The sequence below is a fragment of the Acartia tonsa genome, chromosome 3 (assembly GCF_053477335.1).
Source record: "Acartia tonsa isolate MP-2025a chromosome 3, ASM5347733v1, whole genome shotgun sequence".
Classification (NCBI taxonomy): Eukaryota; Metazoa; Arthropoda; class Copepoda; order Calanoida; family Acartiidae; genus Acartia; species Acartia tonsa.
In genome coordinates, this window is record NC_137262.1 from 23,764,619 (window position 1) to 23,792,503 (window position 27,885).

General features: G+C 29.6%; 1 protein-coding gene and 1 long non-coding RNA gene across 4 annotated transcripts in view; one reads left to right on the forward strand and one right to left on the reverse strand.

The window, feature by feature from the left end:
• LOC145313690 (cyclin-dependent kinase 18-like) overlaps positions 1-27,885 on the reverse strand; it is a 198,660-nt gene that overhangs the window by 102,090 nt on the left and 68,685 nt on the right. The window lies entirely within an intron of this gene.
• Positions 21,956-23,469, forward strand: LOC145313694 (uncharacterized). 3 transcript variants are annotated; one of them, XR_013877465.1, is made up of 5 exons: positions 21,956-22,216; positions 22,377-22,424; positions 22,675-22,815; positions 22,976-23,084; positions 23,285-23,469. It is a non-coding gene; the product is annotated as an uncharacterized LOC145313694 (long non-coding RNA). The 3 variants fall into 3 exon arrangements; XR_013877466.1 differs by having other exon boundaries at positions 21,967-22,216; positions 22,675-22,704; XR_013877464.1 differs by lacking the exons at positions 21,956-22,216; positions 22,377-22,424 and having other exon boundaries at positions 22,716-23,084.

Consider the following 27,885-nt stretch of genomic DNA (forward strand, 5'->3'; position numbering starts at 1 on the left):
CAATTAAAAATATGTATAATTGACATTTTAACAAGATCCTAGGATTTGGGATAACTTCATAAATTTACCCATCAATGCATTAATATTAATCATGTTAAAGGTTAAATAAATTTTGGTAGCTAAGATATAAAAAAGGATAATTTCAGCAGTTTAATAAATGTCTATTACAACCAAAATATTCCCTGATAAAAAAAATAGGTACGTGTCTTCTACAGAGTGTAGAGTGATAGGACAATTAAAGTTAATATGATTTTCCCACAAACTTTATAAAAAATTGTTGCTGTAACATATTTATTGATGGAAATAAGTTTAGTTCAATTTATCTGTCATTGTGTCTTTCCTCCCTGGAAAGGACCCATTAACTTTTAATTTGATATAATTCCTAGTAATTACACATAGGAAGACAAGTAAATAATACCACAATTAACAAAAATAAATTTTGAAAAGAGTAATATCATACAATGATACAACAAGTAAGTCCCCCCTATATTTAGAAGGACTTGTGGCTTTGTCCCAAAGGGGGGGGGGCGAAAGTGACACTTTTTGAAACCAAAACTAAAAGTCAAAGGAACTCAACTAAAAAAAGAGTTACAGGTCTGACATTTTGCATGGCAGTTGCTTTATAGGGGTACAATATGGAACTGTGAAGAAACGGCGTCGCAACCGCCGAAAACCGCCGAGAAAAGGAAAAAAAAAATTCGGCGGGAAACGGCGGTTGCGCCGCCGTTTCTTCACAGTTCCATATTTTACCCCTATAAAGCAACTGCCATGCAAAATCTCAGACCTGTAACTCTTTTAATTTAACTCTTTTTGTGCGTACCGATATTAAATCAGCTCGGCATTTAACCTTCAAGTATAATAGATAGTATATGTCTATTAAATGCAAACAAAAAAGCAATCAATTAGATAAAATGAGCGATTTTCTTGAAATACCCCTTTTCCCTAATAGATAAATATTACTAGATATCTTCAAAAGCAAAGTATTGTTTATGGAATTGAATATGTAAATAAAAGAAATCTTTATTTTAAAATAATGTACTGACATAGATAATAGACAATGAAATGTAAAAAGAAACTTTTGAGGTTGTTGTGAATAATTCAGTCAGTCAATCTATGTATCTCTATTGGCTTTCCTATTTGAAATTTGCAATGCCCTATAGTGTACTTCCATCTGATTAAATACATAGAAGAATTGTAGCGCTCAACCAAGGATAAATACGTCCATTGATGCGGAGATAAGATAACAAAGTACAGGAAAACTAAAAGGAAAGTCATTAATTGGTTATTTAACAAGTTTTTTTTATTAATCCATCTTATGATCAGTTATTTATTGGCATACAGGATCTGAATTAGCTGCTAGCCGCTAGCTAATCTACAGCAGCTTTTTTAGAAATTTGTTTAGATTTATGAAAACGTAAAACTATAGAGATGTTACACTTCTTTTAAAATGCAATTGATGGTTGAAGCGTATAGCGTAATCAGCCGCTTACAAAATTCCGTACTTTATTTATTGCTGTGTTTTCGTAAAAATATTAATTTAATGGTATAAGTGAAAAGCCAAAACTAAAATAAGGCTATAAATGTATTTTTTGAAGATTTTACCTGTATTTTGGAATTAAAGTCTTGAATAACTTGACTTAAAATAAGTATGTAAGAGTTGAATATTTTAGATACATTTTATTTGGCTATTTTAGAACTAAGTTTAACAGTTTTAATTTAACACTTATTATGAGGAAAATAACAAGTGAAGTGGATAAATTGAGGTGGAAATTATCCCCCACCCCCTCCTAAACAAATATTTGCATTAAAGGGTGAGGGTTGAGGGAGGGTGGGAATCCCCCAGTTGCATCTCTAATGTAAAATCAATAATGCAATCTGTGTTGTATAGATTAATAAGCACCAGTGGCTAAAGATAAATAATGCAACTCCTACATAACTACGTGGTTGTATTTTTTCAATAAAAAAATTATCAATCAATCAATTAAACATTGTACGTTGTTAGGATATTTACATACAAGTGTCAAATGAATTCGCCTATCGTGTATGCCGAATGTCGATATTATATGAAACATTAAGCATTAAGTCTCTACAATTAAATTTTTAATGAGCTCTCTAACTAATAAATCCATTATAACACATAACACCATAGGCCATAGTGATTAAATAGTCCCAATTTCTCACAAAATATTACAAGGGAATTTTAAACAACCATTCAAATGTAATATGAAAATATTGTCATTTATCGACTATTTCAAAATGTAGTCTTTAAAAAACAAAATACTGTTTTTTTGGGGCTAAACATTAATTAATATGTAATTCCCCTTTAAAAACTAATAGTTTGGTTGGACGAACAGATAAGGAGTGCAAAATCAGCATTTTTAAATAGCTACGCTCCGGTTTTTCTAATATTTAGTAATGGGGATTATCATTTTGATATATGTAGATTAAAATATCAGCACTCTTTAATTTATCTAATGGAAAAAATATAAAAATCAAATCAAAGTATTTACAAATAACATTTGCAGTATTACTTCGATTAACATCCGCTGGATTAGATCCGGTTCTCAGCCATACGTGTATGGCATCGTATTATTCATTTTTTATTTTAATATCCACGGAAAGCAGCCTATTATAGGAGGCGATAATTAACTTTTGTAGAATAGATGCTCTACTAATAAATTTCTTGAGTGTTCGTGCAACATAGCATAACAAGAATCTATAATTTAATTTAATAAAAATAAATAATTGAATATTAAACATAGAAAAGAAAAAAAGGCCGACTGATTTTACTATTTTTTTCTGCATTTTATATATATATATACTAGCGGCTTCGCCCCTAGCCTCTAGGGGCTTTGCCCTAAGAGGTAATTAAAGAAAAAAAAATAATTACCTCTGGAGATGCCCCCACAAATTTTAAATAATTAAAAAAAAATTGAGGGGGGATGTTTTATTTTTGTGGGGTTTGGGGGTGTCCCACCCCCCAAGAAAATAGCCCAAAACAACCACAGGACCAGTAGGTATATTCCCTGAAAAGTAGAATCCAATCGGTTCAGTGGTTACCGAGATCTTAAGGGACGGACAGACAGACAGACAGACGGACGGACAGACATCATTCTACTTTGTATTATAGATTATTTTATTTTATTAGCTTTATTATATGAGCACTAGCGGCTTCGCCCCTAGCCTCTAGGGGCTTTGCCCCAAGAGATGACAAAATTTTTATAAAAAAATAAGAAGAACTAAAGAAATCTTCTACAAAAGAAATTTTCTACAAAAGAAATCTTCTACAAAAGAATTCTTCTACAAAAGAATATTTCTACAAAAGAATTCTACAAAAAAAAAAAAAAAAAAAAAAAAAAAATGGGGGGGGATTTCTTTTGTTTTTGGGGGGGTTGGGGGTGTCCCACCCCCCAAGAAAATAGCTTAAAACCACCACAGGACCAATAGGTATATACCCTGAAGAGTAGAATCCAATCGGTTCAGCGGTTACCGAGATCTTAAGGGACAGACAGACAGACGGACAGACGGACAGACGGACAGACATCAAGCTACTTTGTATTATAGATTGAGCAACTTATATAAGAAACTTGTAAAGTTGATAACAAAGGATCTTTGAATTCATTAATGTATGTAAGGATAGTTTGTTTACTTCTCATTATAGATATTAACACAGTATTAAGCATATTCGGTGAAATAGATTTTTATAAGAAAATCTTTATTACCCTATTATATATCCCTTTAAGAGAGGCGATACAACAGGCCCAGGATTGTTTTAGGCTATTTACTGCACACCCTCCCCAAGATGATTTCAAATAACTATTTGGTATGAGATAATTATCTCGTAAAAGATTTATTAATTTTAACATGCTAAAAGTTAGATTTTTAGTCACAATGTTGGAGTGAAGCTACTCTAAAACTAAATAGAAGGCTAAACATAGTCATAACAAGACGTATTGGTCATTATATTGCCTTACATCAGCTTCTAAATGCATCACTATGTAAAGGCCATTCAATTTTCAAAAGTTTCTAAACTGAATTCATCTAGTTTTAAAATCGCACTACTGCTAGAAAGTGTTATGTCCCTAATAAATTCACACAACCTTGGGTGCTTGAAACAATAAACAATTTAATAAAGAAAAACTAGAAAACTTAATGAGTACTTCAACATATGTTTATATTATTTGTAGTCAAGGGAAAATGATTTTATAAAGTTAGCTAGCAAGAAAAGCATAGCAACATTGTAACTTCGAGTTGTTAGTACGTTCATATTGTGCATTGTAAGTAAATCTTTAATTATTAGCTTATAGTTGCTTGTTGCAATATTTTGTTAATCCTTGCTTCTATGGTTATGGATAAAGTTTTCCTTGTTATAAAAGTGAAAATATTCAAAATACTTTAAGTATGCCTTACTGCATTGCAAAAAAGCCCTATTATAACATAGCCCAACAAACAACCAAAGTTCTACAGGGATAAAGGATTGTAATATTTAAATCAATATATTGCTCTAGATTTTTGGTATTATATTTTAATTTCATAAAAGAATGCTTAATACCTATAATTCATATTTTTTCAGTTATTATATCAAGTAAAATAAGTAGACCTATTATTATATTATATCATCATGTCCATGCATAATAATAAGTCTAATACCACAGGAATATAATAAGTTAATAATAGTTTTAATCAAAATATTAAATAATATTAAATATCTTTAAACTGTTTTTAACCTATTTTTAAAACATATATCAAAAATATACTATGACACCAGTAGAATTAAACTGCAGAGCCTAAATTTGAATTAAGTCCCCAATAAACTTTTTTGAGGGGATTTAAAAATTAATTTTACTGTTGCCGTGGTCATTTTTGATCAGAGCAAAAGGTTTTTTTTTATATGGGTAAAATTCGTAGCTTTTAGAGTGTTTTGCTTCATATATATAGTATTCTGGTATAGAGTAAAATTAGGCCTTTTGATTTCATCTAAATTAATTCATTAAAAACTTAATTCTTTACAATATATCAATGAATTAACTTTATCGTGCTTGTTTTCCATCACTTATTTAAAACACAAAAAAATTGGCTGTAAAGGGTTAAATAGTGAAAGATGACAACAAACGTTTACGCAATACAACAAATTTTTTTTTGTCACATATACAAATATGATAAAATATAAGATTATTCAAACTTATTTTTTTAAATATTTTTAAAAAGCATGTATCTTTTATGTGTATAGTTTTCATTCTTTTCATTTTAATTAAATAAAGATTATTTAACTACATTGGAAATAAGTCACTTTGTGAAAACACTCTTTTTTGAATTGTAAAAAACTGAAATGAAACAAGGCTTCTAATTGGTTCAGACTTCAGAATAATATGTTTTATTTTAATGTTAAATTTCTTCTTTATAAATTATTGTTTTAGAAAAAAATTAATTGCATCGAACAGAGTAGAGTTTTTATTATTGTATTGATATTATCTGAATCACATCAAATTGTTCTGTAAGAAACAATTTAACCCTAAACTAAAAAATGCTTTTGCTTCCATCAAAATGATCACAGCAACATATAAAATTGATTTTTAAATCCCCCAAAAAAAGTGTATTGGGGACTTAATTCAAATTTGGGCTCTGCAGTCTGATTCTACTGGTGTCATAGTATATTTTTGATATATGATAAAAAAATAGGTTAAAAACAGTTTAAAATAAATTCCTTAATCCCTGATACTCTATTGTATAAAGGAAGGACAAAGTTGGTTCAACATATTGTAGAATAAAGGGATAAGTCAATGAAATATTAAATAAAACCCTCGTTTATTTTAATAAGCTTTGTGTAGTATTTCATCTAAAACAAAACTAATTTACCTCCAACATTTTGGCATGTATAAAACTATATTTTATCTCAATAATGATTATTTTTGTTATGCAATATTTATAGATTTTCTTGAAATAAAACAGACTAATCCTCTAGTTACCTAACCCTAATAGCCTGACTATATTACTTTGAAAATGTTGAAAGCTTACCAAACTAATTTTGTGAAAAAAAAGTTGCTGCGTACACAAACTTGGAAAATATTGAGAGCCCATAGTGGACATTCACATACGCATATTTAAAAATTAAAGTGTTATTTTTACTAGCGAAAAGACACGATAAAAATATCTTAATGTTATTTGTTAAAAATAATTTATGTGCTATTTTTAAACTGCATATAATGATACTTAAGACTAGGTGATGTAATTATGCATAGTTTATTCTTAAAAGGAATAAATTATGAAGAAAACAAAAAGGCATAACATTGTGTGGATGTCTAACGATGAATGAGGCTAAGGGGCTGATTACGTAGGTAAACTAATTTTAAGCTCTGAGAATTTGAAAATGTGATACATGTGCAAAGGTGAAGGCACACCAGAGCTCATATCAACAACTTTTAAGCATCAAAAGTCATAGAAATGCCAGGTTTTAATATCAATGCCTGTTAGATTTTAATTATTTAATATTTGTTGTTAATTAGACATTTTTAATAAGTTGTCCCATTAAAGGCTGTAGGAAGAACGAGATATTTCTACTAAGGGGGGATTTTAATGCAACCATCTCGTAATCAATGCGCAAATGGCACCTAGAATCCGAATTTCGTTATGAAACTTGTCAATGTCATGAGTAATCCTTTGGAGGTCTAATTTCCCTAAATCGAACAAGAAGTTGGAAAAGTAACGGCTATCCCCCCCCCCCCTCTTTAATTAATGTTTTAGGTATTTTCCAACCTTATTTTATCTCATTAAAAGTCGTGGCTTTTTTCACTAAAGAACAAGTCAAATATAATAACTGAACAACCATCTTGAAAAAGAAAGAAAAGTAGAATTGTAAAGTTTTCCTTTTAACCAATATTCTCAAAAAAAAAACTATGTTTTAAACCTTTAATTACATGAACCTGACAGTTGGTGCCTACTACATCCAGCTATTTCCAGAAAATTGAAAAGAAAGGAACATACCTGGAATTTTAAAGAAAAAATATAAATTACCATCAATCAATATCAATTTATCGAACGCAATTTAAGGTTTCTTTTTACAAGAAAACCCAAAAAATATTTCGACTAGAACAATACTCTTCATAAGAAACGTATAAAATGAAAAAATACTAATTTAATCTGCTATAATAATACAAACAAAACTCCATTTAGTTAAAACTGTTTAAACAGAAGAAGTTATTTAGTAGCTGCACTAACAAATACAAATACTAAAATTTGAATAATAACAAGTTTATTTTCTATAAAATTTTATTATTTAAAATTATATTTCTCTTAAAGTACTAGTATAAAGTACTTGAAGATTTTTTACTTATTTCCTAATAAAAATATAATAGAAGTAAGAGGCTTTTCTTGGTAAGATATAATAAAGATATTAAAAATATCATTCGTATTAAACAAGGATGTAAACAAAAACAAATGATAAAAGCATGGCCTATACAAATTGTACTAACGTTGATTAACTAAACCAGATAACCCAATAACAAAAAGTAGATAATTTTTTGTTGGAAGCAATATATCTCGAAAATGGCTGGTTCTATTGGTTTTGTTACAAGATAAGCTTGCCTTGGGTTGGTTTTCGTTTAATGACCTATTACATTATCCCGCCCTTCAAACCATCTCTATAGAAAATAACCCCTTAAACTAGTGAAGCTGTTTTTAAAGAATTAAAAAGGAAAAGAATTAGGGGGATTAAGAGGATAGGGGATTATTATGAAAATAACAAACAATACGTATATAGAGATGGTACTCATCTATCGTAACATAAAGCAGGTGCCTTATTATTATATTGTTATTATTATCTATAACCAGAACCATTATTTTTTGACAGACAATTATACATAACAAATTAAATTATCATATCATTCATAATTCTAACATAATTTTCTTTGCTGAATCATGAATAGGATGTGAGTTTTATAAATATTTGTGTATGTACGTCAGTCCGACTATATTGGCTGATGGATAAAAAGTGAATTAAACGTTATACCTTTAATTATTAGTCTCTTACTGCACAATACTTTTCTGTTATACATAATATTATTCGATTGCTAATACTTAATCTTCAATGGCTAAATCCCCAATGATAATCAAAATTACCCCTTCTGAAGATCAAAATTATAAGTAAAATTTTTTTAATACTGCAGAATTGAACTAACAAATCAAGATTTAAGTACCCAAAGGTGTAAATGTGCAAATAAAGATTTGGGTATAAATTACTGTAATTCATATAGGCATGACAGTTCAAGTTATATTAGTATCAAATATGCCAAATATAACTGCACAATTTAAATCATAAGAATATTCAATATAGAGATGCTCCGCATCTTATAAAAGCAACACTTACAAGATACATTACACCTTTTTTAACCTATCCCAAATGGGTGTGTATTTCTCTCCGCATATTAGCTTTGTGTTCAATTTCCGCAAAGATCAAATGATAGAAAAGGAGGTGATGGGTGTTGTTTAACTAAGTGTAAGGAGCCAGGGATCTTGGGCGATAAGACCCTGGCCGATAAATTGATGTACATCCCTAATGATGATACACAAAATTTCCCTTTCTGAGATTACATTTAGTGGTTAAAACAACTTAATGAACCAAGCAATTGAATTCAATTTAAGTTCTCAAAGTTGTCGAGCCTACGAATAAGAAGACGATATTATAAAACTTTGGAGAAAAGTGTAATCAACAACCCATTATCCCCTCCCTCCTTGGTAAGAAGCTTTTTGTGCTGTGGTAATATAAAATAATAGAATTTTATTATTTGGAACCTCTGCAGAGGTGAACGCACACCCAACACACATGTGCCTAGTTTGACACACCTTAATCACTTCTTACACAGGGAAGCTTTTTATGCCTAATGTAGATTATTTACTAAAGGTTAGAAAACAGCGGTAGCATTTATAAACATTTCGTATTTACTGAATTTATCCATAAGAATAACCTACATTTAATCTTTTTAAAACAATAGTAGATTAGCTACTTCATATTTTATGTACGTCTGACTTTATATGTATGTTTAATCTACAGATATGGGATATTATCAGCTGCTATTAAGGTTAGGCTTTTAATTAAAAAAAAATGAATATCTAAAAGTTTCAACCCTTTGATCCCTTGTTATTTTATTTCCTAACTTTAAATGTAAAAATCCTCCATTCCAAAGTAGTAACGTACCCACTTTTTACTGACCTTTTTGGCCCTCCCACACATGCGTACCTTTTTACGTGCCCTGACCCTTTTTTATAACATTTTTATATGATTCTTATCCATAAAATAAGCTACACATGTATTCGCCATGAACAGGCATAAGGAATACAGAATTTTTATTCGTATTGACTCGTATGTTTTCAAAGTTTGAATGGACACTGTAACTAAACAAGGAAAATCCGGCCCATAAGTAGAAAAACAATATAAATGCCAAATGGTGTTGTATATTTATGCATTCTATTGTTCGTTGGCCCATAGACTTTTTTAAAATCTTGATTAGTTGTTTAAAATAGAGGTATCTAACCAATAATAAAAATCACTTGGAGAGAGGGGTAATATTGTTTTAAGAAATTGGGGATGTACATTAATTTATTTCACATTAATTATACCTTGAGATATCTGAGCAGTTTTAACTATCTATAGGTCAGTCATGTAGTCAGACTGACTCAAACCAATTCTAGAGAAACTATTAAATCACAATTTTATTCTTTTGCCATTTAAATTTTAGGAATACTTCTCTCCGAGTCCCTGGCGATGCATCGATTTTGAATCAAAATAAAGAAATAGCCCCATCAATCATTTAAATTTGACAGACGGCACTGTTGGTTGCCTAGTTTTGTAGAGAAGCTTCTCAATAGCCATTTAAGTTCATATTAGATTTTAAACCTTGTTCTTTATAAAAAAAGCACCTTAGTATTATATCACTTCAGAAAGGTTAAATCAAGTTATTGTCATGTTTTTTGCTGGTTTAATAACACTTATGCCATTGGAAGTTTTCATCCTTGTTTGATTTAGGACTTCCTTATTCTTAAAAAATGAACAATCCATTTTTGACCATTGCCGTCTATTTAAAACCCTAGCAGGGCAAGCTGAAGAAATGCAAAGTAGCATTACACCGACTAATCCTACGCATTTTATCCCTTACTCACGACTTAGTTCTATAGATTAAAAAAAGCTGCTGGTCATCAAACTAGTGACACCCTTTTTTATGCTCAAAATAGATATTCAACTTATACAACTATGTTTATGCATCTTTCAGATGGGCTAATGACCTTTAAATACTTTTTTTGTGCCTTACTTCTAAAGGGAAAAACAACTTTTTCTATAAATACATTGCTGACTTAAATATTAATAACCAACTAAACATAAAATGGAAAAGTTTACAAACAGGCCTATATATAATCTAAAATTAACCATTATTATGTACTTATGGTAGGTATTTTTCTATCAATACCAGAAATCTTGTCTCTATACCATTTATAACAATGAGTTTTGTGAAGCTTATTTCACTACGTTTGTATTAAGACTAGGGATGGGAATCCGTCGAATTTTTGGGCCGTATTCGGATTCCGGATTCTGAAGGAATCCGTCAAAAAAAGTGACGGATTCTTGCGGATTCCGGATCCGGATTCGGATTCCAAAATAGGCCGAAAATTGGGCGGATTCCGGATTCGGATCCGGATTCCCATCACTAATTAAGACAATTAATTTCAATAGTACCAATGCCTTTAGAACAAATAATTTAAAATTAAGACTATTTTTTTTTCAGTGAAAAGTTAATTTGTTGGGATAAAAATTCTAAACACTCTAATATTCTTTTTTTTAATAGTGGGGCTTTTCTTTAACTTGCTTAATATGTTAGTATGTTCCAAAGATAAGGGGAAATGCTAATTGGTCGGACTGTAATGCTCGAAAAAAAAATTCAACTTTCTACAAAGAAAACGTGTTTTTTTCAGCTAATATCAAAGATAGACGGCTGAGATATCAATGAACTAAAGCTAATGGTAAAAGGGTAATAAATATTGAAAATAATATCTAAGTGTGTTTCAAAATCAACAACTTATTAAACCCGCTAAATCCCGAACGGACAGATAAACTATCCTGCCTTAAGACACTAAAAGGGTTCTGCCCATAGTATTTAAAATGTTTAGTAAGAACCAGGAAAAAAAGGATTAAGAAAAATTACGCAAGTTAGGCGAAGAAAGGAGGGCGGATACCACTGACTGAAATGATGATTTATCATGGACAGTTACCAGTTTAATTCTTTGTGGTTTTTTTAGCGCAGCTATTCTTCAAGTCAGTTTTAGAAGAGTTATTCTAATAACGCCTTTTCATTGAAATAGGAGAAAAAAAGAGAAAAATTGTGCTATGCAATTTTGATTTACAAATTAGACATAGTTTAGAAATGCTATTAAAAAGGAATTACTTTTTATTTCTATATTGAAGTAGAAAAAGTAAATAAAAAGAAGCTTTTAGCAATTGAACGTAATCTTTGTATAAAGATGTTTTCTAAATCCTAATGGGGTAGGGGTAATTGTTACAAAGTGGCAATCTTCATAATGGCTCAAGATAAACAGAAATACAGGCATATTGAAGGATAAGACAATGGACGAAAAATAGATCTATATCCACATTGATTATTAATAAAAATTATTATAAAAATTTGAACACTATCAGTTTAGAAGAAATCAATCTTAATTTGATGAAGTACCCAAAGTTTTTGAGCTGACGAATAAGATTTTGTGACTATAAAATTTTGGGTAACGGCGTGATTTAAATATTTATGTCTCCTCCTTCCCTGCAAAAACACCATTGTAAAAAATAACACAATATTAAATCTTTTTAATTATTCTATTACATAAAATCAAAGAATATTGATTCAATTTCTTTGACTCATGTAAATTAAGGGATAAGAAAATTGAAGAATTAACAAAAGTTTTAAGCTGAACCTTAAAAATTGTATAATTGTAATTAGGTGAACGTTTTCAAATTATATCCAAACTAAAACAGCCCATTACACTAAGAATAAACTCATTTTTATAGCAGTAAAATAAATAGGCCAATACAAACAAAAACGTTTTGGTTTGCCCAACTATAAACTATTAATATTTCTTGGAAACATTTATGACTAAGTTATATTTTTACAATATAACAAAAAATATAGTAATATAAAAAAAACTCGTTGTATATAACTTTGGTTTATGCAAAACTATATAAGTTTTAGTTCTAATAGAGAACTTGTTTTAATCTAAGGAGGGAGAGGACAATCAAAGTTAAATAAATCTTATACTCTTTCTTTTTTCCAATATTTAAAACTATCAAAGAAAGAACTATGAGAATTGTGGAGAAGAATATATATCAATGATAATATATATTTGAAGTCTATTATCTTATGATTTGCAAGTTTATGAAAACATCTCTTATAATAAAAAATATTTCAACACCCAAGCCAGCCCCCAAACTCCCCCCCCCCCTCCCAAAGAAAACACATTTCTTCGATACATTACCCACACTATACTACGTACTATAACAACAAATCTTATAAGTTTAAAATATGGAATTAATAAGCAATGGATACTTTGTCAGTTAGAAGAAAACATAAATTTCTCTGCTACTTCTTGTGATGATTCCACTGGCCAACCATTAGCATATTATATTTCAATAGGTTTAAAGGGCTTCTACTTGATGTAATCGGCTGATTTTGAAATATCTACTACAATTCCTTAAAAACTACCAACCAAAATAATTTTTCCTGCAGGAAAATAAGATCAAAAGAGTGTTAGGTACCTTATCCATATTAGTTTAAATTGTACAAAAAAACTAATGATGCAATCAAAAAATAAAGTAGTCATGTTTAAAAATAACGCATTTTGTGACGTTTCATCCATATAATCTAAAAATGTGTAAACTGTAGTAGTGTAAAAGAAAACAATGATGCAAAAGTCAATGACTGGCAAATATTCAAAACAACAAGAGGAAGGGGATAAAATAAAAATTGGTGTTTCCTTAATATAGCTAATATCATAAAATAAAAAGAATTGAAAATATTTGGACTTTACAAAGAACTTCTATTTTATTGTTGCAATTAAAAAGGCCTTGTTAGAATGCTTCAACTTGCATCTCAAGTCTTCAGTTGAATTGCTTAGTGAGATTACCTCTAGATAAAAAGATGAACATTTTAAATTGACCATAAAGGGAAAAAATAATAAATAATCTTTACGCATAACTTAGTTGAAAGTCAAGCTTCGCAAGATTTAGGAATGTAGTTTTAACTATAATGGAAAAACACCTAAAGATATAACATGCTCAAAAATTTCCCCTAATTTTGAGGATTACACAGATTTACTGACAGCTCTTAAAAATGTTCTTTTTAGTTTTGAAATAAAATTGTTAAAAATAAAACAAGTATTCAGCTTGGAAAAAACCTACAAAATAAGAAATTCAGAGTTGTTAATCATTTTTAAGACAGTACTAAAGAATACTTAAACAACCTAGAAAAACTCTTTTATTGAATCGTATTAAAATTTTCAAGAACATGAATTAAATACAACAAAAGTAAAATATGTTTCTTAAAATCCAATTTGAGGTAAAATGATATACACAAACTTTAATCTATAATAATTTATGGCGTGTCATTTAAGCTTCATTGTAAAAGCACCTATTTGATGATACATATATACATGCTCATGAATTCTACATAATGTTCACACGTTATCTTTAAAGAGCAAAGCCACAATATACTATGATAAAACAAAATTTAAGATTCTTCAATATTTTAGCTTCAAAATATACATGACATAAGTAGGTAAACATAATTTTTTTTTTGAAAATTACTCAGTAGAAGTTTTTTCTCTACTATTTATTTACAGAAACTCTTTTCATGCGTAAGTTTGTTCTTTTTAAATATTTTTGTTTTGATTTCAATGTTCTGAAAATCTACATATATTTATTGTTTGTTCAATGTTGTATATCTCATATCTTAAATATCTCGATTCATCATATTTGAAGATAGAGGGTATTATTTCTTAGAAATCTTGTAATCAAATGTATAAATACGCTTGGAAATAAGATGTATAAAGTAGATTTATATTTATTAATAAATACAATAAATGTTTAAAAGACAACAAAGCATGCTGTTAAACCAAGCAAAATATGACACTTTTTACTAACTTTTCTTGCAAAGTAATGTATACTATTTAGATAAGGAATAACAAGGGCAATTTTATCCATAAGTAGCGAAGCAATAAAAGTGTCATTAACAAAACGAAATATGGCATTGTTAATAATCTTTCATTGTACCATTAATATAGATTAATCATTAAAGAGATCCCATAATTGGAGTATTACGATGGACATTCATTAGCATCAAGTAAATCTAAGACTAAATCTAAAAATAAAATAACCTAAAACCTTCCTGGGACCCATGTAAAACTTCCCTAAAATGGGAACTCAATCGGTTCAACAATTATCGAAATGTTAAACTTAAAACAAACAAAAAACTTACTACTTAATAGGTTGTATTCTTTTAAACAAAACAAAAACATTTTAACATTTAATGCAAGCTGATGAAAAAGTAGAACTTTGTCATTTTTTTAATAAATACTTTTAAGTGTCCTTAATACTCAAAAAAAATCTACGATACTCTTCTCTATCCCTTTAACCCTAGTTTTAGCAGATTAATCTAGCTTAGCTGGAAAACCAATTTCTTTAGGACAAAACAAACACAAAATTTCTTCCCCCATTATTTTCTTGACAACAATTTCTTAATTTCCTTGTTAACATACCAATTTTAAAAACAATGCATTTAATTTTTTTTATTAAACCAAATTCAAAATATGCATTCTCTAATCAAAGATAAGCATCTTCATCATTTAGTATGCTTATACTACTAGTAAATTATATGTTAGAACCTTATCTATCATTATCGTCATTTAAAATGGTTCAGGGGTATATACTTTCCCCAAAATTAACATTGTAAAACACCATAAAAATAGGCAGATATTGATCTGAAATAAATTTATGTTAAATTGACAAATTTAGGCTTAAATATCTGGTTACTGCCATAAATCTACGAAATATAAAAAATAAAATCTTCTAAATGTATATTAATCCCTGAAAAATATCTGTATTTTGTTGACAAGGCCACCTCTAACTTTTTAATGGTTCTCCTTCTTACCAAAATCACACCCCAATATGATAATGATGTAAAATTTAAGTGTAAGGATTTTAATATGTTTGAATCGTGTACTATGAAACTAATTTATGAGAAACAAGTTTTTAGGATACTCGGGAAGTTGCAGATTCTAAATTATTTTATTGAGCTGTGTGCTTTCCTTGGATAGTTTCGTTTCAACAACGTTGACGTTTAATATTCCATTAAGTTATTTTAATCGATTTTAATCATGTTTACTAAAAGTTATTTTCATAATTCCAAAAAAAGCATCAATATTAATAACAGTTGTTAGTTGGTCTAGATATGGGAAAATAAGTTGAACCGATTAAAATCGCCTTCTAAAGTGTCGGCTAAAATGATCTTTTTTTAAAACGATCATTTACCAATTTTTATAATAAAAAATCTAATATTTTCATCTTTGTGAAAAAAATCTCCATGTTTTTAAAATATCAAAATAGATTTTAATATAAAATTCTTAATAAATATAATAAAAAAAAGTCCACCAATCTCTGCTTTGTCTTGTCAACCACACAAAAAAACATCATAAACATATTCTGTGTTTTATCAATAAAACAAGGATGATTAAACTTGAGTAATGGCGAAGTAAAACACTATTAAAAAATTATAGTAAATCAAAAAACATTTTAAAATTCTATGTACATATTTTGCAAAGAGTTTCTGTACGTAGAGTAATTTGTCACAAAAGATCTCTTTAACAGCTTAAAAAAGATTGTTCTTTTAGGTTCAACTTAATGCTGTTACTAAGATTTTAACGTTTTTTTTTGAGGCTTTAGATTAATTATATAGAATCTTCGATGCTTCAAACATTGAACATGACACCTTACTTTACTTTGAGGACTGCAAATGAAAAAGTTTTTTAATTACAGACGAACAAAAGACGGAACATGATTGTACCAAACATGAAATTTTTTGTACGCTTTTCACAACTATATTAATGCATAGGTATTTACTTTGGGGTAGGGACAAATTTTATAAAGGAATTTCACAGAATATAGGAGTAAGATGTATATTTGAAGTCACAGATTCTCTATAACTAAGGCAACAATTTAATAAATTAAATTAAGCTTATTGTCATTTTATCAGAAAAACTATATCTAGAAATCATTTTTTTGCTGGTGTCTTCTTTTTATTTAAAAATTACATAATAGTACTTCCTTTTTACCTAAATTCTTTAATTATAAATGCAATAATAATATAGGAATCTGTGAGAAGAAAATTTTTTTTTTAATTTTAGAAAATGTTTTTTTAAGAAATAGGAAAATAGTTAAAACAAGGATATAATTAACCCAACACAGTAAAGCTCTCACGGGAAGCCCCTAGACCCAGAGAGAGCCTAGACATTTCAGTAGGCTTTTTTTTATGACTAACATACACTCCCAACTCAACCATACCTAACTTTATGAAAAGAGTGGGTGCAATTCTATGTTTAAGCTTTTTTATATACTTATTGGATATCAAAGTGAATGTTAATATACTTAAATTTAAAATCAACACTGCTTTAATAAAGTATTTAAATTAATGAAAGTGATCTAGAATAATAGAACAATTAAATTAGGTCAATACAAGCACAATTAATCCTCAATTGCAGTAAAGTAAAAATAGAAGACATTTCAATTTAGAGTATTAATATTAATATTGGTTTTAGTATTGGTTTATTGTCCCTTTTATCTCAGAATACAGTTTCTACATACATATAATAATATATGAATAATAGGATTAAAAAGTATAAAATTAAACATTGTCCCCTTTTCTAAAAAGTTGTTTAATCTAAATCTCTATTTTAAAAGTTTTTAGAATTCTAATAAAACAAATCAGAATGACAAACATTTCAATAACTAGGGCATTAACTTCTTATCAATCGAATATTTTTGTTGTGTCCATTAATATCTAATACACAACTTAATCATAGTGATGGACGGATGAATTAATAACATACCTTAGTTATAGAATTCGTGAATTACTAAAAATGTTTCACTTTTTTTCAAATAATCCAATTTTATAGTTTGTAGAAAAAATCTTCGAAACCAAAAAATGAAGAAAAAATGTCTAGAATTGTGAAAGAAAAAATAATCCTTACTGATGGATTTGACATGTTGTTAGTTTCAATCAATTGGTGAAAAAAGTAAACATCTGCAAATGACGGACTGACGGACAGCTTTTAAACAGATAAAACAAGGACATAAATGTTCCAAAATGGCAATGATAGGGAATTAATGAGTTTATTTGTCCAGTCCAACAATTGGTGAAACACAAAGATTTCTTTAAAAGAAATAACTTTAATGTTAGAAATCTATATAATAAAGTAAAAGGATGTCTGGGTCTGTCTCTCTACAGAAGGTTCTACAAAACTACAAGTACTCTTAATTAAAGTACCCCTAGAGGACTCTAGGGGCGTAGTCCCTAGTGATTTATAAAGATGCTACGATACTAAAAAGCAACAGATTCTAAATATTATTCTAAGCCGATTTTGTTATTCTTTCTTTTTGCTTTTAACTTACAAAAAAAACTTCTGTTGAAACATTACACAGACATGCTGAGAAATAGAGGTAGATGTTTCAGATACATTTTAATTGCACTTTCTAAAAGTAAAAAATGATTATATTTAAGATAAATAAACAAAAATTGCAGATTTTTGTGTTTTGAAATGTAAACCATTATTTTAGTAAAAATTACAGAAGTCAGCTCAACACTTCTTACCTATAATACAAAATGAATTAAAATTTAAACAAGGTTGTAATATGTTCTATAATAGCTCAGCTTTTAGTAAAATGAGGAAGGGGGGGGGATTATTGTTAAAATTTTGTTAACAAGGTATACATTAATAATAGCACCTCGTAATACCTATTTCTACCCAGTAAAATATATATTTTTTCTAGCTTTAGCTTTTTATTATCCTTCCTTCCTTGATATCAAGAAATTTTTAGAATATCACATTCCTTTGAAAAACGAACAAAAAAAACAACTTTCTATTTTTTTAAATCACACATAATCCAAGCGAATATTAGGCACTAAGACAAAATTGAGTTGTCACATATTTTAATCATACATACAGTTACAAGAATATCAAAATACATCTTTAATTAAGTCATATATGCATATTTAAATCATATAGTAACAATATTTCTCCCAATGCTATAATTTTTGTCTTTAAATTGACAAACTGCAGTCCGTTTGTCCGCCTTTTTAATAGCGAGGGAAAAAATAGTTCTTAACAGATACCAAATAGTTGTATAAACTCTCAAGTAGGGGCGTCGTAGCTCAGTGGTAACGCACTGAGTTACGGTGATGAGAGTTCGAGTTCTAGTCCCCATATGGCAACTCGAATTTCTCAGTTGAATACATTCACGCAACTTCCCCTGGTTGTGTAAGAAGGGGATTATTGAGTAAGTTTGGATACTTAATAGACACGTACATAATATCAGTATTACCCTTATCCCAAGCTCCTCTACTGAGAGCGTCATTCATTACGGTGACTTAATTTGGGACTCCTGTCATACTCGGCGAGGGTGAGGTAATAATGAGTAGCTCTCATGAGATAGCGGGTCAAGTCATAATGTGCTTGAACGTGGAGCTTGATAGCCCTAGTGGCTATACAAAAGTGTCTCAGCCTACTCCATGACTACTTAGGTCCAAACCCTAAGAGACTATGGCTAATCAATTAATCAATAAACTCTCAAATCGATTAAATTCAGCAGTGTTAAGGCAAACTGAAATTAAACTTAATCATTCATAATATTTTTATCTGTTTTATTGTGACACTACATACATTATAGCTATTCCAGGGATCTAAAGGGATAAGTCAATGGCCGATAAATTGATGTACATCCCAAATGATGATAAACATAATGACCTCTTCTGTAGTTTGCAATTGGTGGTTTGGAACCTCCAACTGAATAAACCAACTAATCGAAATTTGATAAGAGTCCCCAAGGTTGATAAACCATTGAATATGAAAACGTTATTATAAGACTTTGGGGACTAGTGTAATAAACAGCCTAATGTCCCCTTCCTTCCTGATAGCTACCCCGGCCTTGATAACTGTGCTTGTGCTATAATTATAAAAATATGCGGGTAACATACTCATAACTAATCTTTTAAATATTATAAATTATTTACCATATTTTCTCATAAAATTAAATTGCTTCCTATATCTAAACTCTCTCCCTCTTTGAATACCGAGCCACTAGATGCTAGATGCGCAGTTTTTCAAATGTGAAGAAGCAAAACATAGAAGTAATAAATTACAAAATTAAAAATGTAAATTTTAAATCCTATTGTTTATGATTTTCTAATCTCAAATAAATATAAATGACGCAGATATCAGAAAGTTGAAGAAAAACATTATGTAAATTGATAACAAAATGCTTAAAATAGAATCTTAAATGGCGTTCTTACACGTTGTTTAAAGTCAAGTAGGTATATGCTATTTATAGAGTATGTTTAAGCCAAACAACTATTTAATTTTGAAAAAAAGCAAAACACATTAGAGCCTTTTAAACCCCGATAAATATTTTTCTTCTTGCTGGAAAGGAAGAATTTGAACAGTAACCGCTAATTTTATGGAAAACTAATATAAAATAAACTTTTAAATTTCCCCAATACAGATAGTATACAAATTTAGCTATTTTGCTATTTATTTGCAGCTCTGTGATCACATCTACCACATACATACATGATATTGTGCAGTAATATGCATAAAAAAAGGGTTTGCTTATCAAATGCTATCTTCCACGAATCAAAGTATAGAAAGTTGGAAAAATAAACATTAATAAAATCTAACTTTACAACAGGTAAAGAGATTAAATGTATTATTTTCTTTATCTTATTAAACAAAACACATGCTACAACACTTATTCTTAAAGAAATTGGGCCAAACAAAAGTCGAAGGTTTTTTTAGAAGCAAGATTTTCTAATTTCTAGAAACCCTAGGAATAGTTTTTGCTTATCCCTATCTCCCTGCGAATCTTATCAGGATGAATGCCAGAGCAATCCTTGATCAGAGACAAACGGATAGCCTGTGACAAAATAAAAATGACATGAGCCTGCAGCAAAGGTTGAGTCTAAACATGTACTTCTCCCTGTAATAGCCTTTATCAAAAGGGAAATATCGTGTTATCCCTTGCCCCTGAAGCGCAATGGAGTGGCTTGCAGGCAGAGATTGCACAAAATAGACCATGCAAAGCTCAAGTGGTCGGAATTCACTTCCACATGTTATCATATCCACTAATTTCTACTGTATAAAGTTAAAATGTTTTAGTCTGTAGCTTTAGATATCGAAAACTACTGAAACGATTCAGTTCTCTATTTTGAGATAGCTTAAATTATGCCTCATATGGCTTTAGACCATTTAAATTTCATATTTAAGTGTTTTGAAATTAAAGGCTAATTTGTAACTGTGATAATTTGGTGTAAATGAGTGCACACCTGCTCAAGTACTTATTCAAATAGATGCCATACGTCATATTTTCGTTTTAATTGTTTACAAAAATTGCACATTCAATCTATGACGTTTTCTTTTAGATTGGAAGTCAGATTTCTTATACAGCATCCAGAAAAAGTAACAGGATATTCTGGTGTGTTTGTAAAAACTGTTATTTTTGATAAATTTTGGTACTGGTCCTTGCATGGAATAAAACTGTTTACCATAATCCTTTTTCATCAGACCTAATTAAGTATCCATTTATTTGCTACTGCCCCTCTAACCTCTAGAAGCAGCCTACATTTATAAAATGAATATTAACTAAAAACAATCCAAAGACCTATGTATCTTCTCTTAAATGAAAAAGTAAATTGATTCAGATGTATTTGGATTTTGCATTTTGGTTTTGTAATTGGTGTGAAGTGATTTGTCAAACGTTTTTGATTCTAATTTTTGTAATTTTCTCCAAAATCTCTCAACAATTTTGCAAACATAACATGATAAAAATTGATCAGACAATCCAGTGCTGAAATATAACCTTGTTAATAATTATAAATTCTGAAGTTTCTTATCAATTAATGTACAGAAGTTTGATAAGCAAATAATGATATAGGACAATTATATTCAAATGTAGCGCAGTAAAAACAAGCTATCATTTTTATCCTTTAGTAAGGTTTGTCAATTTATCTCTGAAAATCAAGTTACGGAAATTTTCTGGTGTCCTCCTTCTAAGTACCTTGTTGAGCTGAGAACCCTCCCAACTTGAAATAATAAATTGAAAATAAGAAATAAAGGGTAGTTTTTAGTTTGTTAAATTCTTTATATCAGGTTGAGTTAGGTTATATTTGGTACTTGGTACCCAGCGTGCCGCAGGGTTGAGACACTTCAGTTATAACTCCCGCGGGTGATAAGCATGGGATAAAAACTACGTTTTCCCCTTATTTAAATATTTGACGAGGGACAAACATAAACCTTCTATATCATAGCTGCGCATCTAATAATAAAACTATAAATAAACAATCAAATAAATAACTAAGTCCTTATCAACACAAATAGTCATGGAAAATAATAAAATTATCCAAATAATATTTGTTTAGGTTAGGTAAGGGTAATCAAAATTCAAGGAGAAAAACGTGGTTTGAAAAGGATAATGCAATGGCCGATAAATTGATGTACACTGTACACCCCAACTGATGATACACAAAATTACCACTTGTATAGATTACAATTAATGGTTGAAACATGTGGAAACTCAACTTAATGAAACAACCAATTGTTTTGTGAAAGTTGGAAAAACTGATAAATCCAGCTTCATAATAATATCACGTACATAGTTTAACTGGGAGTTGTCGACAGTTTAAAATAACACATAAATGAATAGAAATGAAATATCCAATAAATTACTAAAGAGATCAAAAAGAATGTTAACGTAATTATATGTTTATCATAAACGTATAATATGCATATAAATACAAAATCACGATAAAGTGTACTGTGATTTTGTTCAGTAATTGTTTAGCCTTGTTGGCATTCGGTGCCGTTGAAAGTGTTCCCTCTCAAAGGGGCACTCTGTTAGTTAAAATGTTCTGGAAATAAAAAGGTAATAATTGAAAATTGCTATAAAATCTTAATTATTACAGTGTAATATCAAATATTGTAACAATGTATATGAAAATAGTAATTGATCATTAATGTTTTATCAATTTCTTTGGAACATATTGGTCTAAAATAGTTTGAAATAAGTGCTTTATTTAATTTAGATCCAGACTGTCCTTTTGATGTTGTCTGCTTGGGCTTTTGGATGTACGGTAAGGTTTTATTTACTATTTAAAAGCCTTAATAGCCGATTTAATTTAAGAGCACAAAAGAAAAAGAACATTAAATCCAAATGTTTTAAAATGCATTAGTATTGATTAATTAATTGCTGAGAATTCAAAAAGCTAAAAAGAGCAAATTAGGTGCATTATTGTAACTTTTGAATGCACATTGATTTTACTAGTACCAATAAACCTAACTTTAAGAGTGTACTCTGAAGCTAAATGTATATTCTTTTTGTAGGTTAACAGTGTGGATTAGAGTAAATTCCAAGTAAAAGTCACGAGGCCTAGATGTGTGAAGATTCCTGTGCTAATGGACATCACCCCTCCCCCCTCCCTTGGTTGCTACTTGGTTCCATGTTAACCTGCCAATAACATTCAGGCATAATAGTTTATAATAAGGACATATAGGTTATATCTAAGGATCCCTAAATTAGTTAAAGATATGTATATTATGTACTGGATAGAAGGTCATTAGATTAGAATAAGGTGTCACACTACTAAAAAGAGAAAAAGGTCACCTAACTTCGCCCAAAATCCAGGCTAGAGCCATGTATACACAACCTGCTGCTCCTTCCAGCGCCCGCTGATCCCTGGATGGACCTTAGACCCATAGTTGTTGGTGTGGACTGCTAAGCTGTGCAATAGTCGGTAAGATATTACTGTATTTTTATAATAGAGATTAGAGGAATAGAATAACAATACTGAAGGACTGCTAAAACTATAGCACTAGATTCAAGCTTTATTTGAGAGTAACTATATTATAATAGATTAAAGCTTGACCCATGAAATTTCAGGACAGTATTGAAAATTAATTGATCCTCTAAATTCTTACACCTCTATTATTTCAGTTCAACGAGTGGATCAAGTCCAGTTGAGACCCACAGCCTTCTCCAACCAACAATTCGTTTTTATTGAAGCCTGTGTTTCCTCTTGCTACAGACAGATATTCTTTATTTCTTCTAATAATTTGTTTTTAATTGCTATTATTGTTAGTTATGTGTTTTTATTGTTGTATAAATTTAGCCAATTACAATCCTTGCTTTTGTATTTCCGCACGTAATGGTCAAGATACTTTATAAGACATTGGGTAGTCTTACGTTCTATAAAATCACCCAACACCAATCAAAACTAATTACAGTCCCGAAAGTTGTTAAGGCAACGAATAAGATAGCGTTATTATAAAACTTTGGGGACTAGTGTAATAAACAGTCCAATCTCTCCTCCCTCTCTGATTTAATTACTATTTTTGTAATTTATAAGGTAGTAGAAGATCCGAGGGTAAACTGTTTATTTCTCCAAAACTAGCCTAAAACTATCACTGGAAAGAAAAATAAAGCTCGCCTCAATGTCATAGCACTATAGAGACACACCGACCAAATTTGAGCTTTTTAGATAAAACACAAAAATTTATAGTTATAAAATGTTTGTTATCAAATATTAAAATATCTAAAGTGGTCATTTAAAAATTTAAAATATTTATCAACGTCTGGTCACACTATTCAAGGATTTTTTGTTAAAGGTTACAAATCTAAAAGAATAACTGTGATGGATTATGATTGGTTTTAATCATCCTTGTATAAAGGTAACAGGATGTGTGTCTGTCTGCAAGAACCGAAAAATCTCGCTAACCACTGAACCGATATGTTCTCCATTACAATAAAGCTTCTCATAGGTCCAGCGAAGGTTTATAAGCATTTTGGGAAGTATAAATAGCCACTAGACCCTACATCAAATTTCTTTTATTTCGTTAAAAATTAAATGAAAGTGGTGTGTGTCGACTTAGTTCCCCCTAGTGTCTCCAGGATCCCGCTAGTATTAAAATATTGTGCATATAAGAGTTTTATTGGTTGATAACGAGAGGATAAGTGAAAATAAAAAAAATAACAAGATTGAAATAATAAGCAAAATTATGACAAATCAGCAACAACATAATTCAGAACCCTTTCATTAATGTCCCATATAAAACCTTCTGTTTTTCAACCTTTATGTAAAAGAATCATTTGGTCACACTAATTCCAAACACATGATCCTAATTTGGACAGATAAGGGCCTCACAATTTATTTCTACGGGGCGCCAAAAAACAAAAACAAGGGCATGCTACACCATTTTTGGTAGGTGCATTAGAGACTAGGAATAAGGAATAGTCATGTGAATTTTAACTGATACATCTTAAATGGAAGCTATATTTTGTATTTTTAGCAGGACATTGAGTTTTACAGGATATCTTTTAAGTTTTTTTTTTCATTCATTTACTTAAGTAAAGTTTGATGTCTATTTTTTACACTAAGATATCACTAACAGCTTTTCTAGACATTTTAATTTTAAAGTTGCTTCAAGCTAGTTTGCATCAATCTGTAGGCAACTTTTTAACAGCATGGATTAATTACAAAATCTCTTACCTTTTTTTAGGAAAAATATTCAGATTTTCTTATAACTTTTTCCCTGAGGTCTATTAATTGATCTCCTGGTATGGAAATGAAACAAATTATTGGACAAAGGAATCAAAAATTAGATTGGTACTAACAGGTTTAACAATTATGGAACTACAAGGTATTTTATTGGTGTTCATGAACTTTTTCTAAAACGTTATTCAAGCAATGAGTGTATGTAAATAAAATAATAATAGTCCAAGCTAAAAAATCATTAACTTACTGATAATTTTTTTGCGGGGGGTGAGGAGGGGTTACCATTTTAGAGGTTTTTGATGCCATTAAGACTATTACAATCTGGAAAAATGTATTTCTAATAAGTTTCTTTTTTTTTCAATGCATTAAAAGGCAGTTTACAGAAATTCTTGACATTTTACTCGGAAGGGCTTTAGAGTAATCATCTAACCTCAAGGTATAAAAAAGAATTATCTTGGGACTCTAAATAAGTCTAAATGAAAGAACTAGAAACAGGGCAGCTTGGAATAGAGAAAGGTGATACACATTTTTAATTCAAATAATAAATGAAGTAAAAAAAGTTTCATTCATCCAACACAATCATTCCACTTATTATGTCATAGTCAACACAAACGTTGAATGACACTAAGAACACTTTACGCTATTACTTTACTTGTATCTCATACAATATTCAAGATAACGTACCTAAAATAGAGAAAAATATCATTAATTGAATGAATCACTAGTTGGATTTGTCACATAAATACAAGGAGTAATATTAATAGCAAAAATTTGAGAAATATTTTTTGTACTTTTGTAGCACCCACAACATTGCATGGTATGGTTTAGTGGTCATAAATTGAGACAGAGAAAAAGAGAGGGAGAGATGCTGTCTCAAAAATAGGTTACTGTTGCATTTTCATTAGAGTGCTTGCAAAATATTAAATTAGTTTAAATATCCATGAAAATAAATCTTAAAATTAAGTTATTTTTAGTTAACAAAAACTCTCATATTGTTTATATTATGCCTTGAGTAATAAAGAAATAATCACATTAATGCGAAAATGAAAGGCATTTTCTTTACAAACATTTGATTGCACTACTTTAACTTTTTCAAATGATATCAACTATCGTCCGTTTGAAGAGCAAACTGCTTTTAATTTTCCTTACTACTTCAAATAACAATTATCTGTAGCAGTAGTAGGTAAATCATTAAAACGTCTTATGTAATAACACCATTAAGGATAGGATTCAAACCAAGCATCATCCTAACAACTAGTAAATGCAAAGCACCTCAAATATTAGCTACATGTTACGGTAAAATATAAATGCGTAAAAAATGTTAACCAGAGAGTTTTGGTTGTTCTACTTATTGTAATCCATCGTTTTAAATATGGTTTATGCATTTTTAAGATACACTTAAAGACTAAGTACACATTAGACCATATTTAGTATTGGGTAATTACGATCATAATGCAACACAATGCCATCGAAGGTGATTTGACTTTTGTGTCAGAACCTGAATTGGGACATTGTGCATTTCATTACCCTAGGTTAGGTAACTTCATTTCACTTTTCAATAAAATCTAAAATGCAGCCGTTTTTGCAGGAGGTACCATTTTCTGTGAAAATTTTAGAGGAAAATTAAACAGTTTTTTGTTAATTTCTACTTCTATTTTCAACTGAAGAAAAAATCCTTTTGTGTATATACAGAATCATTGTTGTTACTTAATTTCATCAAAAAAAAAATTTAAAAACTAACCCATAAAAGCCGATTTTTCATTTTGTTCAATATGGGTAAAATAAAAATATTACCATCTCCAAAGGGTTAAAATCAAAATTTCAAAGCTCTAAAATGTTGTTCATCGAAGATAAATAGCAGTTTATAAGGACTTTTTGCATCCATCTTCTCATTTAGCAGGGAAAAAATAACAAAAATAGAATCTATTTTTTCAGTGTTGACATAAAAAAAGCGTTTGATTAAAAAAATAAATAATAATTTTTTTAAGAAGTGCTAAAAAGTAATACAGACTATTCAACTTTACCTCTGACATTTAATTAGATGTAAAAAATCTATTTATCATAGCAGACAATTATGATAATTTTTTAACAAAATTTTCACCAAAGCATTACTGATAAACCAAGGACTTATTAGATAACATACTATATGCTCCTTTGTAAAAAGATTCTATAAAAAATGTATCATGTTTTCAAATGGACATTTCAAATTATAGAGTAGCTTTTAAAAAGTAGAATCTATTTAATCTTTAAATAATTAAAATAAAGAATAAAAAACTTGAAAAGTGTCGCTTAATTTAAACTATGTTATTCAAAAGTTGGATTCGGTAGAATGTGATGGAAGGCTTTATTTTACTAACCTTTCCCTAACTGCTTTTACCCGGAATGATTTTAGGAATTTCCCCATCCCTTTGAATTAAAAGCTGCTAGATGCTAGTGGCGCATCCCAAAGTTTTACATAATATGATTAAAAACAATGTTTTTCTGTCCGACTTAATCCCAAATAAACATAATTTAGAAATAGTCACAATTTTAATAATGGATGTAGAATATACATGGATATTATGACAGGGGGAAATTGTCGTCAATTAAGCTTGCTAACATGAAACCAATATATTGGTCAGTTTGTTCATCCAGAAAGAGGGGAGGATATAAATGTGGTAGAGGGGGAAATGTTCATTATCCTTATCAGAGAACATGAAAATCCAAATAATAATATATCCATTATTAGTAGCGAAGCTACTCTATAATTCCAATGTCCGTTTATCTCTTTTATATTTTTTAAAACTGTTTTACTTTAGCAATGTATATAGAATACATGTATATATTAACAAGGGAAAATTTGTCGCCAATTTAGCTAGCTAATATGTACCTCGTTTATTAAAGTTTGTTCATCCAGGGGGTGGATTGGGGTATTGTAACTTAAGCTGGCTGTGAGAATTACTTTATTACAATACACAAAAATCTGATGCAACATCCAAGTAATAGTAATATTTCTATAGCATTCAGCAAATCTGCACATGGTAGAGAAAGGTACGAATCTTAG